We start from the raw sequence: 17246 nt of genomic DNA, 5'->3' as shown, positions 1-17246 counted from the left end.
GTATACCACCACGGCATTCCATGCGAATGCTGCTGTCAGTAGACCGTGGGCCTGTATCCGCATATCAGCAGCATGGTACCACGTGGGCTTCATAACGCAATGCGCAAGCGGTGTGAACTCCACGTGTAGGCTTATGCATATCTTACAACCCATTACCAATCTGAACTGTATCTGGGATGGATGTGTTTTAATAAAGATCGTATCGGGCCCATCCAGGTACAGACTGATATTTTTAGGGAGATGCTTGTGCAGAGAATTTTGCATACCAATAGAAGCTAGTAGGACAGGAAATATGACCTCAGATGGCTCATAGGGGGGAAGGGGAGGAAGTCTGCTGACCTCAGAAGACTCATGGGGGAGGACCAGTGATAGATAATAGCAAAGGCTATGCTCCAATTGGAATGTACATCCTCTGTATAAGCAATCCCCATTGTATTGTTCGGTGGGAGGGATTGACTTTATTCATGTGGGGGGCATGTGTGTATTCTTAATAAAAACAGAGAGCTGAGCCTAAAGCCGGCCCTTATGTGGATTGCAACCAGCCTTAGAGTGTCGTGTGATCATTCTAGGGTAACGGAGCTCCATCACCTACAAATTCAACAGGACCAAAGTATTTGGATGGGCAGGAATCGTGTAGTTTGGCTGCAGTCGTGGTAAGCGAAATTCACACAGCTTTATGGGGGATTTCTGCGCATCCAACTGCGAGTACTCACGGTAAGGAGAAATTCGTTAAAGCGAATTTCCAAGACAGAGGTAGAGTCAGTGGCCTGGATCCAGATTCCGGTAATTGCTAGGAGGTTGAGGGAGCAGGAAACAAAGAGGTTGTGGATGGCGGTGAGCTTGTTGCACACCGATCGGGCGTTCAGGAGTGCACATGAAAACAAGGGGGAGATTTTAGGGAGCAGGGGGACAGATACTAAGTTGCAGGGGTTGCGGCAGAACGTGGAGGCGGGGGGGTGTTGCGCGGGTGAGGGAGGTGGTGGAAGGCCAGGATTGGGGAAGTCTCCTGCAGTTAGGAGGAGAAGGGAGAGAAAGGTGGCATGGGAGCGGGATGTGCAGGAGCGTGAGAAACTACTAGTGGAGGTGTTCGGGTCAGTGGGAGAGTGGAGTAATAGGAGGAGGTGGTGGGTGCCGTAGAGGAGCGAAGGAAGCAGTGAGGACACAATATACAATTGTTTGGGAGGGGCAGAGGGATATAGTGAATGGATTTTGGGAACGGAGAAGAGGAAAATGAGAAGGAGGAGTGGAAGATGAATTTTGGGGAGGTGATGAGAGCAATAGTAGGGAGATGATAGCAATGAGGGGGAGATGTACAAGTTTTGGGGTGGAGCAGAGGGGTAAAGAAATGAGATTTGGGAACAGAGGATAGTAATATGATAAGGAGAAGAGGGGTGTATTATATAAAGGTACACGGAGTGGGACTCAGGCATGTAAGAGATGTTTCCCGGGGTGTTTGCTTGCAGTCTGTCCAGCGTGCAGTAGAGTTTCTTGCTGTTGTTGTGTCTTCCTGCTGCTGAAGTTCTCCTGTTTTAGTTCAACTGCTGTGTTTAACTGCTTTGCACTCCTTCAACACAGCACTCGCTCAATGCAGCACCCCCATCAGAGACTGTGCCCCTCATCAGTGATCTCCCCCATAAGCTGATCTAAATTTATAGGGAGATGCTCAAATGAGCATTCAACTCCACCCCAATTAGAAGCTGATAAGGATCACATGAATAGTGGGGAATGTTTCATTGGGAACAGGTTACAGTCATAAACCTGAGTGCAGCTGGAGGTGAGGAATGGTCAACATACACAAATATAAATACACCATTTGTTCTGAATTTAACAGGAGTCAATGCGTTTTCCTAGTTAAGAGCGGAGATAGGAGATAGATGCATTCACCCAGAGGAAAGCAGCAGGAGTCAACGCTTTTTTCTAGTTAAGAGCAAATAACAACAAAGGGCCAGAAGAGAACTAGGGAAATGAGGAAATAGAATTTGTTTCCCTAAAACTTGCTTAGCTTATGTATATATTGCTGACCATCAGATTTACAGTGCTATATTTCTTTTTACATTATTCGGACAACCCCTTTAAGGTTTTTTTTGGCATTTTATATCTTAAATGCACTTAAGTGAATTAATAGTAATTTGGACTTTAAATTTGGTTAAAAACTCATAATATAAAAAAAAAACCCCAAAAATTATTATTTTTTTATAAATTTGAAGACAATTTTGCATTTTGTGGCAAATCCTGACGTCTAGGAGTTTTTTCAATATTTTATTTGTTTTCAGCACACCAAAATACATGGAAATTAGATGAAAATAATCAAACAGCTTTTTAGTCGCAGACCTGTGTTATAAGTAAGACACACAACAAGTAAAGCCCAACTTCAGCTAACGCTTCTACAGCAGTTACAGCAACAGGTTCTCTATAAGGTCCAACCCCCCATATGAATGACAACTGACAGTTGTGAGCACCCCCAGCAGTGTTATAGGATTTGCCCCAACCCCTCCAACTGCCGTTTTTCCCAAAAAACTTGGATTTTCTACAGGAAGTAGACAAAAAAAATCTACTGGGAGGGACAACAAAAAATAATACAATAGGAGACTCAGAAAAACAAAGCCTGCTCTGCTAATGACAGATTTCATTATTAATGTCATTACTGATTTTGCCCATAGTTACACTTTGGTGCCAACGTTGTAATATTTCCAGGGAGAAGAAGTTTTCTTTACAAACTTTCCACCAAAAAGAGATGTGTGCACTCAGAGTGATTATTGTGAACCCCAATCAGAGGAATGTCAGTCCCCCGGAAGAAGTGGTAGGAATATGACCGCACACTCAGCACTTTGTAAGTTCAGATCTCTGGCAGTTGTATTGTGTGATTAGTCTATGGAGAGGAGTAATAGCTGGAAAGAGAAAACATGGAACAAGGATTTCTGATCTTCACCTGATGGAATCCCATTTGGCAGAACCACATGGAACACAAGTGGCCAGCTGGGCTTACGTTTTACTGCTGAATACATCCCCTAAATCAGCAGTAACTCAGTATTGGAAGGCCTGCATCAGCTTGGGATGTTGTTTTCTCACTGAACAGAGACTTCTTTCTAGCTGGTGTCACAGCCGCAGACCTGCCTGAAAGGTTGTCACCCACGAGATAATATCCTACAACCTCACTAACACCCCCTTTCCTCTCTATGATCACAATCTCATCACCTTCACAGTCTCCTCATCTTCAAACACTTATCCCTCCAAGCAGCAATCACCTGCAGAAACCTTCACAACTTGAACCCTTCTCCTTTCCACTCAGCAACTGACCAACTCTATGAAAGAATCTCTCCCCTGTCCTGCCCTGACCTGGCCACTGCTGTCTACAACAGTTCACTTTCATCCACATTAGACTCACTTGCTCCTCTAACCACACGAAGCATCAGGCCCCGCCCATTACAACCTTGGCAGATTGACAACACCAGAGATCTTATAGACATAGTCGTGTGCTGGAGCGAATGTGGCGTAAAACCAAATCTCACCAAGCATTCAACCGATATAAATCTGCTTTCTTCACATACAATTCCTCCCTCCATGCTGCCAAACAAGCCTACTTTGTCACTCTCATCAATACCTTGTCATCCAGTCCTCGTCGTCTCTTCTCTACTTCTAACTCTCAACTTTCTCCACCTCCACCCAGTACCTCACTCACTGCTCACGAGATTGCAAATCATTTCAAAAACAAGATTGATGCAATTCGTAGGGGCATCTCCACTGCACATACATCCATCCCACTTAGCATACCTTATACTAAACCTCCCTCAACACTTTCCTCTTTTGACCTTGCTACTACCGAAGAGGTCACTAAGGTTTCTCAGAAGCCCTTCTCACTACCTGCCCCCTGGATCCTGTCCCCTCACAACTACTACGGTCACCCTCTTCTTCCATCCTATGCTCCCTCACTCACATCTTCAATCTCTCCCTCTCTACTGGTACCTTCCCCTCCCCTCTAAAGCATGCACACATCACTCCAATACTTAAAAAACCCTCCCTGGACCCCACCAACCTGAACAACTTAAGACCCATCTCCCTGCTGCCATTTACCTCTAAACTCCTAGAACGCTCAGTCTACAATCGCCTGAGCTCCCACCTCACCGACAACAATCTTCTCGACCCTTTATAGTCTGGCTTTCGATCACTACACTCCACTGACACTGCCCTACTAAAACTCACTAATAATCTAACTGCTAAAACCAATGGCCACTACTCTGTACTCATTCCAACCAATGGCCACTACTCCGTACTCATCCCCAACCAATGGCTACTACTCCGTACTCATCCCCAACCAATGGCCACTACTCCGTACTCATCCCCAACCAATGGCCACTACTCCGTACTCATCCCCAACCAATGGCCACTACTCCGTACTCATCCCCAACCAATGGCCACTACTCCGTACTCATCCCCAACCAATGGCCACTACTCCGTACTAATCCCCAACCAATGGCCACTACTCCGTACTCCTCCCAGCCAATGGCCACTACTCCGTACTCATCCCAGCCAATGGCCACTACTCCGTACTCATCCCAGCCAATGGCCACTACTCCGTACTCATCCCAGCCAATGGTCACTACTCCGTACTCATCCCAGCCAATGGTCACTACTCCGTACTCATCCCAGCCAATGGTCACTACTCCGTACTCATCCCAGCCAATGGTCACTACTCCGTACTCATCCCAGCCAATGGTCACTTCTCCGTACTCATCCCAGCCAATGGTCACTACTCCGTACTCATCCCAGCCAAAGGTCACTACTCCGTACTCATCCCAGCCAATGGTCACTACTCCGTACTCATCCCAGCCAATGGTCACTACTCCGTACTCATCCCAGCCAATGGTCACTACTCCGTACTCATCCCAGCCAATGGTCACTACTCCGTACTCATCCCAGCCAATGGTCACTACTCCGTACTCATCCCAGCCAATGGCCACTACTCCGTACTCATCCCAGCCAATGGCCACTACTCCGTACTCATCCCAGCCAATGGCCACTACTCCGTACTCATCCCAGCCAATGGCCACTACTCCGTACTCATCCCAGCCAATGGCCACTACTCCGTACTCATCCCAGCCAATGGTCACTACTCCGTACTCATCCCAGCCAATGGTCACTACTCCGTACTCATCCCAGCCAATGGCCACTACTCCGTACTCACCCCAACCAATGGCCACTACTCCGTACTCATCCCAACCAATGGCCACTACTCCGTACTCATCCCAACCAATGGCCACTACTCCGTACTCACCCCAACCAATGGCCACTACTCCGTACCCATCCCAACCAATGGCCACTACTCCGTACTCATCCCAACCAATGGCCACTACTCCGTACTCATCCCAACCAATGGCCACTACTCCGTACCCATCCCAACCAATGGCCACTACTCCGTACTCATCCCAACCAATGGCCACTACTCCGTACTCATCCCAACCAATGGCCACTACTCCGTACTCATCCCAACCAATGGCCACTACTCCATACTCATCCCAACCAATGGCCACTACTCCATACTCTTACTACTTGACCTCTCTGCAGCTTTTGATATGGTTGACCAACCCCTCCTCCTAAAAAAACTCCACTCAGTTGGCCTCCAAGACTCTGCTCTCTCCTGGTTCTCCTACCTATTGCAGAGCTTGTTCAGCGTTAACTATAACTCTGCCTTCTCCTCTCCACTCCCTCTTTCCGTAGGGGTACCTCAAGGTTCCATTCTTGGACCCCTACTCTTCCACATCTACACCTCCTTCCCCTACTGCCATGGTTTTAAGTACCTTCTCTATGCTGATGACACACAAATCTATCTTTCTACTCCTCACCTCACCCCTTCAGTCTCCTCCTCACCTCGCCCCTTCAGTCTCCTCTCGCATTACTAACCTACTAAGCGACATATCGGAATGGATGTCACTCCACTTCCTCAAACTCAATCTTAACAAAACTGAGCTCTTAGTATTCCCCCCAGCCTGTGCCCCCTCCCTGACTTCTCCATCAAGACCAATAACACAACCATCAGTCCCTCCCCTCATCAAAAAATGTCAAAAGATAAAATATTCAAATCCCTTCTAGTTGTGTATTGATGGACATAAGCACTAAACTCAGTTCATCCAATCATTATATTCCAGTTTGCTCACAGATTTTAGTTTGCTTCTTTTAAAGTAACATTTTATCTTCTCCCTTCTTCTCTAGCTTGTGGGATGACATTGGGGATGTGAAACAAACTTGTGACACCTGAAACTTCTTTAATATTCCTTTTCCTCCAGAATTTAATCAATGCAGAAATTTATGAAACCTCCGGCGATAGATTAGACCGACATTAACTGTAAAACTTTGTCACATTGAGAGCATTAAAATGGCTTCTCTCCAGTGTGACTCCTCTGGTGTCTGATAAGATGTGACTTATATGTGAAAGCTTTATCACATTCAGAACACTGATATGGCTTCTCTCCAGTGTGAATCCTCTGGTGTTTCATAAGATCTGACTTATATGTGAAAGCTTTATCACATTCAGAACACTGATATGGCTTCTCTCCAGTGTGAATCCTCTGGTGTTTCATAAGATCTGACTTCCGTGTAAAAGCTTTATCACATTCAGAACACTGATATAGCTTCTCTCCAGTGTGAATCCTCTGGTGTCTGATAAGATTTGACTTCTGATTAAAAGCTTTATCACATTCAGAACACTGATATGGCATCTCTCCAGTGTGAATCCTCTGGTGTGGGATAATATGTGATTTATCTGTAAAAGCTTTATCACATTCAGAACACTGATATAGCTTCTCTCCAGTGTGAATCCTCTGGTGTCTGATAAGATCTGACTTCCGTGTAAAAGCTTTATCACATTCAGAACACTGATATGACTTCTCTCCAGTGTGAATCCTCTGATGTCTGACAAAATTTGACTTCTTTATAAAAGCTTTATCACATTCATAACAATGATATGGCTTCTCTCCCTTGCAAGCCTTCTGGTGTGTGATATATTTTCTCTCCATTGTAAAATCTACAAACAAGTAGTTTGAAATGACTCCTCTTATGTATACTGGGGTTGGACTTTATTGTAAAGCCATTGTCACTTCCAGAACACTGAAATTACTTTTCTCCTGCTGGATCAATGTGGAAGAGGATCCAAACCATGACTTTTAGAACACAGATATGACTTGTATCCCGTATGAATCCTTCAGTGAACTGCAGTAAAGACTTTCAGTCAATTAAGACATCCATATGTCTTGTTTTCCATGTGACTCAGCTGTATTCATGAAGACCAACATGACCGAAAACTTGGTTCATCAATCTACCTGTACAAAAAAAAAATAATAATAATTTTATATAAAGGGCTACATAAAGTTGCTTTCTATTTTTAATGTTCATTACTAAATATATCTTATGAATAGAAAGAATATGTACAGCATTATCTACAGTATTTTTTTTAATCAAATAGATTTTATTAAGAAAGTTTATAAGTGTGCACAGTATTCCCAACATTCAGCCCAGACAATGGAGTCATACATTCTCACATATAGGCGGTTGTGGCACTGTTACAGATCATACAGAACAATAACTTGCTTTGTCTATGGTGTCACTTTTACCTTTTATAAACAAATGAACAGAGAAAAGAAGAAACAGCCTAGAACAATTCAGCTGTACACGGCAAGTAACTCCCCCCAGTAAATACAGTTGTGTTCATAATAATAGCAGTGTGTTGAAAAAAGTGACTAAAGCTGAAAATCCTTCTAATAGCTTTTATTTCCATCCACACAAATGCATTGGGAACACGACACATTCTATTCCAAATCACAACATGAAGAAAATACATCAAATTTGTGTTGTTCCTCTAAAAAAATGGAAGAAAAGTGAATATTAGATGGTTCAAAAAAATTGCAGTGTTTGTATTCTTCTTTACAAACTCCAACATTCACTATATAAACTGAGAAATGTTTGAAGATTTTGCTTTCCTTTGAATGACTTCATGAATATTTGGTTGTAGTCGCACTGTTTCTGAGAACTGCTGTACATCTGTGTTGCATGGAGTCACCCAACTTCTGGCCCCTGTGATCAGGTATTCCAGCCCAGGATGATTGGACCACATTCCACAGTTCTTCTCTATTTCTTGGTTTTGCCTCAGAAACTGCATTTTTGATGTCACCCCACAAGTTTTCTATTGGATGAAGATCCGGGGATTGGGCGGGCCACTCCATAACGTCCATCTTGTTGGTCTTGAACCAAGATGTTGCACGTTTACTGGTGTGTTTGGGGTCGTTGTCTTGTGGGAACACCCATTTCAAGGGCATTTCCTCTTCAGCATAAGGCAGCATGACCTCTTCAAGTATTCTGATGGATTCAAACTGATCCATGATCCCTGGTATGCGATAAATAGGCCCAACACCGTAGTATGAGAAACATCCCCATATCATGATGCTTGCACCACCATGCTTCACTGTCTTCACAGTGTACTGTGGCTTGAATTCAGTGTTTGGGGGTCATCTGACAAACTGTCTCCGCCCACTAGACCCAAAAAGAACAATCTTACTTCCATCAGTCCACAAAATGTTGCCCCATTTCTCTTTAGGCCAGTCAATGTGCTCTTTGGCAGATTGTAACCTCTTCAGCACACGTCTTTTCTCCAACAGTGGGACTTTACGGGGACTTCTTGCAGATAGCTTGGCTTCACATCGGCGTCTTCTAATTGTAACAGTCCTCACAGGGAACGTCACACCTTCTTTCATCTTCCTGGAGCTGATTGTTGGCTGAGTCCGCGCCATTTTGGCTATTCTTCTATCCATTCCAATGGTAGTTTTTTGCTTTCTTCCACGTCTTTCAGGTTTTGGTTGACATTTTAAAGCATTTGTGATCATTTTAGCGGAGCAGCCGATCATTTTCTGCACTTCTTTATATGTTTTCCCCTCTCCAATCAACTTTTTAATCAAGGTACGCTGTTCTTCTGAACAATGTCTGGAACGACCCATTTTCCTCAGAATTTCAGAGAGAAATGCACTGTAACCAGCATGTACAACATTTGCTGCCTTCCTTCCTTAAATAAGGGCAATCATTGCCACCTGTTTATCAAAGAATGAATGACCTCACTAATAGAACTCCACACGGCTATTATTTTGAACATGCCCCTTTCAATGAGTGATTCAATGACACAGAATCAGCAGCATGCATGTCATGACTGTTGGGTCTGTTGGATTTCTATTACTCTACTACACCTGATAGGAAATTATTTGCCATGTAGAAATATAATTTCTACCAAAAACTGTGATTGATCCGGTTAGTGATGTCTGACTGCTATTATTTTGAACAACTGTACATAGATAGCTGACACCAATCAATGAGGCCTGTGTCTACAGGATCATACCCCAAGTATGGGTCTTCAATGTAGTCACCATTCAGTAGGATACAACTGGCCGTTCTCCTTCTATGGGGCTAAAAGAGCTAAGATTTTAAAAGCCTATGAAGAACTAACTAGGAGTGAGAAGGAGTATCCAGCCAGTTCTGCCAGACATACATCTCCTGGGGGAATTACAATGTTGGTAAGTTAGTTTTTCACGTTAATGTGGAGATCACCTGCTCAATTCACTGTTGTCTGCTGGGAGTTTGAGATGATAGCCAAGATCGGGATATTTTTTATGGTCAAGCAGCCTCACTATTACTCTATGACTTGTAATAGGAGGAGGTGTAAATAATTCCTCCTCTATTGACACCAAGAGGCACACCCGAGGAATATTGAATACCAACATTACAATACTGGTCATTTCGTTCCACTTTTTGAATAATTTTGGACATCTCCAAAACGTGTATCAAATCTCCGACAACACCGCTACAATTGGGGTCATAAGGGGAAATCCCTCTTGTCCTAGCTGAACAATTGAGATGGAGTCCTGAAAGATCTATGCAAAAGAAATGACTGTGACCTCCATACCTCTCATCTCTCTGTCCTCTTTGCAGAAACTCAATCACCTCCCACCACTTACTCTTATTTTCTCTGTTTCCCATTTCTTTCTATAAGTCTTCGGTAAGAGTCAAAAGACTGGAATAAATAGATGAGAGATCATGCCTTTCCCACTGGTGCCATCTGAAGCCCATTAACAAGTGTGAGAGTGATGTGAAATCTGTATCTGATGGAAGTAGAAACCGATGGATGGGATCTAATGTGTCTACTAAGTCCCACCTGGTAAGATGCTGAAGTTGGGCAGCTATAAAATAAAGTCTAGCATTTGGTATTGATAGGCCTCCTTGGTCTTCACCATACTGTAGAGTAGTGAGTTTGATTCTAGCTGACGGCTTCTTCTATATGAGTTCCCCAAACTGGGAGTCTATACTGGAGAACCACTTACGAGGTGTCCACATGGGAGAATTGTGGAGTATATAGAGGAATTGTGGGGTCCATATCTTCTCTTGTTCATAGATTTTATTGGAAAGAGATAATAGTTTTACAAGGAGCTGATAACAATGTGATTGCAGGACTCACCAACAGTAAGTCAGAAGGGGTACAACCCTTAGAGGTAACGTACAGGTTGTAATTTGTACACTACAAATAATATCTTCATACATTAAAGTGGAGTTCCAGTGAAAAATAAAAGTCATCAGCTGCAAAAACAGTAGCTGCCGACTTTTAAAAGACAGATCTTACCTGTCCCTCGATCTCGTGGTGTCCTCCCCATAGCCCGTTTCACCGGCCGCCCTGTGTTTCCAGTGCCGGCATCTTCAGTGTGGGCACCAAGCTGTGACAGCTTGCGGCTTCACATCCGGGTGCCCACTGAGCATGTGCGAGTATCTCTGTGCTTTGTGATTGGTCCTACAATGAATCTTTCATTTGTCCCAGAAGACTACAGGGAGGGAGGGAGGGAGGGGGGAGGACAACTCCCGCTTCTGATCACCTAGGTGATTGCAGCAGAAGTGGGAGCGGGTACCTGTCAATTTCGGCTACCCCCCCCAAAAGGTGCCAGTGGGGTCCTTAACCACTTGCCTACCAGGCACTTATACCCCCTTCCTTACCAGGCCAATTTTCAGCTTTCAGCATTGTCGCACTTTAAATGACAATTGCGCGGTCATGCAACATTGTACTCATATGACATTTTTATCATTTTTTTCACACAAATAGAGCTTTCTTTTGGTGGTATTTACTCCCCATTGGCTGTTTTATTTTTAGTGCTATAAACAAAAAAAGAGCAAAACATTTGAAAAAAAAGTTCTTTGTTTCAATTATAAAATTTTGCAAACAGGTAATTTTTCTCCTTCACTGATGTGCGTTGATGAGGCAGCACTGATGGGCACTGATAGGCGGCACTGATTACACGGATTAGAGACTAACCGTTTTTATATTTCATGTATGCACTTTGAAACGCCAACTTGGGACATTTATCACATCTATACTCCACCATACGCCTCAGTGCGTGTATTTATTTATGTCACTATAATTGATATGGAGATCATAGTTGGTCACTTTTACATTATCCATTGTATCTAGATACATTTCATTCATGATATTTAGGATTTTACATTTTTTTCATACCTTTAGCGCTGCATGTGTTTCTTTTATTATTGATTAGAGGGTTTTGAGGTTCTTACCTTTCATGCCAGCTGCTCCATTTCTGTGTTTATCCAGCGCTCATTTTATCTTATTGGATGAGGCAGCACTGATGAGCTGGCACTGATGATGGGTACTGATGATGGGTACTGATGATGGGTACTGATGATGGGCACCACATGTGAAGGTGGGTAACTGCTTCATAGCAGCCATGGAAACAAGTCAGGGATTAGGATGGAATGAATGCAGTAATCTGGGCAGGGACCAGGTACCTGAGGGGAGAGGTCTTTGCTATAGGCAGCACTGGTCACACATATATATATTAGGGCATCAACTCTTGTCAGCTTCAGCTCTGAGGAAAGGGACACGTCCCCGAAATGCATCAACAGGCTGACCGCACCACCAGTCGGACGCTGCCATCAGTTTGGGCCATCATTGTGGCTTTTTAGGCTTTTTCATGTACATATTCTGTGAGTATGTTTTTTGTCTTTTTTATTTATTTTTTTTAAATAAAGCTTGGATAATGTGCTAGGTGTTTGCACCGCCTGTGTGACTTTTTTCTTTTTTACCAGGGCATGCGAGTTTTGTGGTTAGTCTCCATGGCTACTATATTTTGGGAGGAGAATTTCCAAATGTAGATTTAAATCCCATTCCCACTTGGATGTATATGGTATGAAGTGTAAGGTGGTGGAGCTGGTAGCTGTGTATATAAGGTGGAAATCAAACCTCTGACATGGGGGTCACATTTACATATGTGTTCAAACCTTGTCATGTCTGGGAGGGAGGGGGTTGGTGTGTGAGAGAAACAAAAGTGATTGATCTGAAGATATCTAAAACTTTCAGGTCTAGATATTTTGTGGGAGTCACATTGGGTTTGGAAGGGTATAAAGGAGTCTGGTGCTGTGAAATTGTAAGTTTGAACTAGACTAGCTCTAGGACAAGCATGAAAAGAAGATGGAGGAATCCATGCCGGATAAAAGCCTGGATGGAGGAGGTATGCCATGAGTGGGTTATGGGGTGACTGTAAGGTGTATCAGAACTTTAGACTGTCCCAGATAGATGGGTAGTGTTGAGTAATTGGGTTTTAGAGTGAGCGATGGTCTCTGGAGTGTAGCCATAGTAAATTGGCAACTGATAAGGGGTCACAATCTACTGACTCTATAGTGACCCATGGAGGGGGGGGGGTCACATTTACTGCGTGATATTTAGGGAGTTGAGCAAGATGTGCAGCTTGGAAATATTTTGCAAAGTTTGGAAGCCACAGACCACTCTAAGTTTCGGTGAGGTACGGATGGACCTGGGCAGATGCAGTTTAATAGTGCCCCATACATAAGTGGTGGCGCGACACAAATATGCAGAGGAAAAAGGAAGGTATATATATGGGTAGGACCCAAAAAAGATATAATATTTTGGAAAGAAATGTCATTTTTTACAACCATGATACAACCCATCCATGAGAGGGGTAGTCTGGACCAGGATGTCATAAGATTGGTAAGATGTGTTAACATAGGAGGGTAGTTAGCAGAATATAGAATATTGAGGTCTGCCATCAGCTTGGGTCCTAAATCAGGAATATATTGACTGGACCAAGAGAAGGGTGGAGGACGTTGTAGTTGTGACACAGTTAAGGAGGGTAGAGAGAAATTAAGAGCTGTAGACTTTTTGGGATTCACAACCAGGTCCAAAATCACTGCAAATTGGTCCAGGCATTGGAGAAGGTTGGGTGCTGAGATCAAAAGGAGAAGATATGAAGAGGAGATTGTCATCAGCGAAAAAGCATAACTTATGATGATGACCACCAAGTTCTAATCCTTTAATATTTTTACGTTAGTTCTTATCAGCTGTGCTAAAGGTTCATTCGCTAGAAAAGGAGGGGGGGGGCAGCCTTGCCTCATTCCCCTTTGTATGGAAAAAAAGTCTGACTTGTAACCCACGTACCTGAAGTAAGCCCTTGGGGGAGGTGTAAAGGGGTGATATCCATTGGAGTCAAAGGCTTTTTTATGTCTAAGGAAAGGAAACAGCCGGGTATGCGGCGTATGCAAGCTGCATGTTCTAGCAAAATCACTCTGTGGTCTCGGTTTGGCAGAGGGGGGTTAAAACCCATCTGATCCTTGTGTATCAAGGTGCCTATGATAGAGTTCAGCCATGCAGATAGGATTTTTCTAGGATTTTAACATCCAAGTTAAGAAGGGAGATTGGTGTGTAATGAAGCCATGTGGTGTGATCTGATTGGGGTTCAGGTAGCATAGAAATGACTGCTGTTAGGGAGTCTGAGCAGAAAGAATAACCTTTGAGTAAGGCATTAAATACATTAACCAATAAAGGTGGAAGGAGGTTAGTAAATATTTTGGAATATAGGGCTGTAAGCTGTCTGGGCCAGGCCGATTATTAGACTTTAGGGACTTGATGGAGTTCGGGACCTCAAGTTCTGTAATAGGTGTTTCCAGGGAAGAACATTGAGAAGCTGAGAGTGTTGGTAGAGATAGGCTTGAGAAAAGTTCAGTGGCCTGCGATTCATCATAGGAGCCGGTCTCAGAGTATAATTCTGCTAGATGTTTGTGGAAGACCTGTAATATTTTATTAGGATGGCTGGTGTGTGAAGTTTTTGTAATCTTTAAATGGACAAGTCTGTGTGTGTGGTCTGAGGTTCACAGTCCCAGGGCTAGAAAAGTGTCAGGTTTGTTTGCGTTCATATAATGTTAATGCCTGGTTTGGCGTAGAACTTTATCATCTGATTCTGTCAAGAAAACATATTTCTAGCCTGGTCTTGTCCAGGACAATCTATGAGAAGGTGAGGGGTCTGATTGGAAGGCTTTGTTGGCCTGATGAAATGAGGTTTCTAAGCGGTGATGGATTGCTCGCTGTCCTTTCTTGAGATGTGAGGCTTGGCTGATACAGGTTCCTCTAATTACAGACTTATGGACTGACTTCCCAAAAGGTCAGGAGAGAGATGTCATCAGTTGTGTTATGTGTCAGGTATTCTTTGATGGCTAGTTCAATGTCCAGTCTGTGGGATGGGTGGGCCATTTAGACTCCATGTAGTGCTAGTTTGTTGGGGTACTAAGGAGGAGAGGGTGAAGAGGACAGCTTTGTGACCAGTCCAGGGGTAAGGTATGATGGTTCAGGATAGGAGGGCTGGGGACATACCTCTAATCAGAAATATATGGTCAATGTGGGAGAAAGTTTTATGTGGATATGAGTAGTATGTATAGTGTCTTCTAGCTGGGTTATCTTCTTGCCATGTGTCTATGAGAGAGCGTTGTTGGAGTTGTTGCTGGAAGGAGGATGTGGATGGATAAGAGGTTATGAGGGATTTGTCTAAAAAGGGATAAACTAGCTGACTGGAATTGCCACATAGTAAAAGTGTACCTAATTTATGGGAATCTATTACTTGTAGCAAATAGGAGTTAGGACTGCAATTGGGGCATAGTATGAAGCTATAGTGACCTCTGAGTCAAGGTGACCCATTAGAAAATATAACGGCCCTCTGGGTCCCAGATCCCTGCCTTGGGTGTAAAGGGAGTAGAGCAGTGGAAAGCTTTGAGTACACCTGTGTGTTTAGTTGCGGCAGAAGCCATATAAACCTGTGGGTAGGAAGATCTGAGATATTTCTGCATATGGCTGGCAGTAAAACGAGTCTCCTGCAGGCACACCACATGTGCTTTGGCATGGGCAAAGGATTTGAAGGCCTTAACTTTTTTATTCCCCGAACATTCAGGGTAAGTATATTTATTGGAGCCATGATAAAGGACAGATGCAAAGCTGATTGTAGGTGTCGCATCATGGCGACATCATCACCCCAGGGAAAGGAATAAGAGAAAGAAAGGAGGAGAGAAGTGGGGGAAGCAAGGTTAGTAAAGGGAGAGAAATGTCTGACAAAACAGCTCAGGAGGCCAAATGGCCATGATGTGAAAACAGGTAGGTTGTCCATCTGTCTATGTCCCTGGGATATAAATGGACGGGAAAAAAACAGTCCTGGGCAGGCCCAACTCAGGGCTACCAAGGAAAATGTGGGGGAGCAGTGAACATCTTCAGAAGCCACATAGGCCAAAAAACAAGATATTAAACATCTGTTGTATAGAGGAGTCAGGCCAAGGATAGACTATTGGGAATAAGATGTCAGCCTGCAGATATAAGCAGTTGGTAAGTGTATGCATTGTTCAAAGAGGCTATGCTTGGCTGGGTATCATGGGCATTAAACAGCATTAGACCACAGCTGGATGAAAGGGTGATCCGTTTGTTATTTTGTTGTCCATCTATTGGTAGAAGGTTTAGCTAACAGCATTGTGCTTCAAAATGGCATTCCAGCTTCAAATAGAATATACAGCAGAAACAAGGCACAACTGCAGTATTCATTTCAAAGGTGGAATTATGTAGACTAAAGGGAAAAAAAAGAGAAAAAAAAGAAAAAAAAAAGGAGAAAAAATCAAGTACATGAGCAATATAGATATTATTATTATTCAGTATTTATATAGCACCAAAAAAGTTTGCTCAGCGCTGTACATTATAGTGGGGGACAGTACATGAGACAATACACGAGGGGTTCGAGGGCCCTGCTCTTTTGGAGCTTACAATCTAGGAGGGAGGGGGATAGTGGTACAGGAGGAAATGGCTGTGGGGGATGGAGTGGTAGGAGGAGTGGAGGAGATCACATGTTAGGTGAGGGAGGGGTAAGTTTCCCTGAAGAGATGGGTTTTCAGGGTGTGCCTAAAGGTGAGGAGGGTAGATGACAGTCTGATGGATTGGGGTAGTGAGTTCCAGAGGATGGGGGAAGACCTGGAGAAGTCCTGGAGTCGGGCATGGGAGGAGGAGATCAGGGAAATGGAGAGTAGGAGGTCTTGTGAGGAGCGAAGAGTACGGGTTGGGTGGTATTTGGGTATCAGGTCAGTGAGGTAGTTTGGGGCAGTATTATGAATAGTTTTGTACGTCAGTGTTAGTATTTTGAATTTAATACGTTGGGCAATCGGAAGCCAGTGGAGGGAATGACAGAGGGGGGTGGCGGATACGGAGCGGTTGGTAAGGTGGATGAGTCTGGCTGCTGAGTTCAGGATAGACTGAAGTGGGGATAGTCTGTGATGAGGAAGTTGCAGTAGTTCAGACGTGGGATAATAAGGGAGTGAATGAGTTGTTTAGTAGTATCTGGGGTTAGGAACGAATGTATTTTGGAGATGTTGCGGAGGTGGAGTCTGCATGAATTTGCCAGCGATTGGACATGGGGCTGGAAGGATAGACTGTAGTCTAGAGTGACACCCAGGACTTTGGCTTGCGGGGTGGGGCTGATGGTGGCGTTGTTGGTCGTGAGGAGGTGTAGATGGAGAAGAGAAGGGGTCCAAGGACAGAGCCTTGGGGGAGCCCAACAGAGAGGGGGAGGGAGGGGGAGGTGGCACCATTGTAGGTGACACTGAAGGAGCGTCGGGATAGGTAGGATGAGAACCAAGAGAGAGCAGTATCTCTGATGCCAAGGGAGAGTAGTTTATTAAGGAGGAGGGGGTGGTCGACTGTGTCGAAGGCCGCAGAGAGGTCCAGGAGAAGGAGGACAGAGTAGTCGCCCTTGTCTTTGGTGTTTAGTAGGTCGTTATTCATTTTGAGGAGGGCAGTTTCAGTGGAGTGTAGGGGACGGAAGCCGGACTGTAGTGGGTCAAGGAGGTTATTGTCTGTAAGGTGGGAGCTTAGGCGATCGTAGACTATGCGCTCAAGGAGC

At 44.1% G+C, this 17246-nt stretch overlaps 1 long non-coding RNA gene and 1 pseudogene across 1 annotated transcript in view; both read right to left on the bottom strand.

Moving 5' to 3' along the window:
- Positions 1 to 17246, bottom strand: part of LOC149470567 (uncharacterized) — a 389981-nt gene that overhangs the window by 296503 nt on the left and 76232 nt on the right. The gene's annotated exons all lie outside the window — the stretch shown is intronic.
- LOC149470568 (uncharacterized) overlaps positions 1 to 17246 on the bottom strand; it is a 198382-nt pseudogene that overhangs the window by 133310 nt on the left and 47826 nt on the right.

The sequence above is a fragment of the Staurois parvus genome, unplaced genomic scaffold (genome assembly GCF_062004578.1).
Source record: "Staurois parvus isolate SC_StPar_1 unplaced genomic scaffold, SC_StPar_1.0 ptg000038l, whole genome shotgun sequence".
NCBI classification, from domain to species: Eukaryota; Metazoa; Chordata; class Amphibia; order Anura; family Ranidae; genus Staurois; species Staurois parvus.
Note: the sequence above shows the minus strand (reverse complement) of the source record. Positions and strands in the feature narration are given on the sequence as shown.